We start from the raw sequence: 1,787 nt of genomic DNA, 5'->3' as shown, positions 1-1,787 counted from the left end.
AATCTGCAAAAGAGCAAAGGCTAAACCTAAATACCAACTAGACATTCTCCGGGAGGAACAGAAGATACAAGAAAAATTTGAACTATCAGTAAGAAACAAGTTTGAAGTGCTTGGAGAACTAACAGATATAGAAGAGAAATATGAGCAGTTTAAAGACAGTGTTGCTGCATCATTAGAAGAAAATGTTCCAACCACACTTAAGTTGCAGAAGAAGAAATGGATTACTCCAGAGATATTAGAATTAATGAATGAGAGAAGAAAGGCCAAAAATCAGGAAGAAAAATACAAGACTCTGAACAGGCAGATAAAAAGAAAATGCAACGAAGCTAAAGAAGACTGGATAAATGAACAATGTCACTATATAATGTCCTGCAAAGAAAAAAATGGCAAATTCTTCCATCAGAAAATCAAAGAAGTGACAAACAAAACTAAATCAGGTGCTAAAAGTGGATGCATCAAAGACAAGCGTGGAAACACCATCATGGACAAAGACTGCATTCTAAACAGATGGTCAGAATATATTGAAGAACTTTTTTTTGATAATCGAGGAGAAATGCCTATGATAAAAGAACTGGAAGGGCCTTCTATAATGAAAGATGAAGTTAGGAACGTCATGAAAAGCATGAAAAAATGGAAAAGCTGCAGGACCTGATGCCATAACAATTGAAGCCTTGACTGGCCTGGGTGAATGGGGGTTGAATTCATCACAAACCTTCTAAATCAAGTGTATGACACAGGAAAAATGCCAACTGATATGAAACGATCCATTTTTATAGCACTACCAAAAAAGCCAGGGGCAGTTGATTGTGAACAACACAGAACTATTAGCCTAATGAGCCACCTCACAAAAATTCTTTTGAAGATAATTTTACTAAGAATAAGAAATAAAATACGACCTGAAATTGGGGAGATGCAATTTGGTTTTGTTGAGGACAAGGGTACCAGAAATGGAATATTCACATTATCAATGCTGATGGAAAGATGTATTGAAGTAAATAAAGATCTGTATATGTGTTTCATCGACTATTCAAAAGCCTTTGATAAAGTACAACACGAAAAACTATTCAAAATTCTATCATCCTTGGACATTGATGGTAAAGATTTAAGAATATTACGGAATTTGTACTGGGAACAAGAAGCAGCAATGCGTGTTGACAACGAACTAAGCAGTTTTACACCTATTAGAAGAGGAGTTAGGCAGGGTGTGTTTTGTCTCCAGATTTATTCAACCTCTATAGTGAAATGATATTAAGAGATATCGAACATAAGAAGGGGGTGTGTATTGGAGGAAAGAATGTAACAAATCTGAGGTATGCAGATGATACGGTTCTACTGGCAGAATCTGAACATGAACTACAAGAATTACTGGATGTTGTAGTCAGGAGTAGTGAAAATATGGGACTGGAACTGAATATATCTAAAACAGAATGTATGACGGTATCTAAAAATAATAACCCACCAGCCTGTGTAATAACAAGCAGAGGACAAACAATACAACAAGTTGAATGTTTCAAATATTTAGGCTTCAATGTAACATCCAATGGAAAATCAGATTGTGAAATAAAGAAAAGAATAGGTATGGCGAAGAATGCATTCAACCAGCTGCATACAATTATGAAAAACAGGAATATTAGCATGAAAACAAAAATCAAAGTCCTGGATTGCTATGTACTGTCTGTGCTGCTATATGGTTGTGAGAGCTGGACCATAAACAAGACCATGGTTAAAAGACTGGAGGCAGTGGAAATGTGGTTTTACAGAAGAATGATGAGGGTGTCATGGATGGA

Source organism: Berghia stephanieae, chromosome 4 (assembly GCF_034508935.2).
Source record: "Berghia stephanieae isolate SIO BIC M18660-M18661 chromosome 4, UCSD_Bste_1.3, whole genome shotgun sequence".
NCBI lineage: Eukaryota > Metazoa > Mollusca > Gastropoda > Nudibranchia > Aeolidiidae > Berghia > Berghia stephanieae.
Note: the sequence above shows the minus strand (reverse complement) of the source record.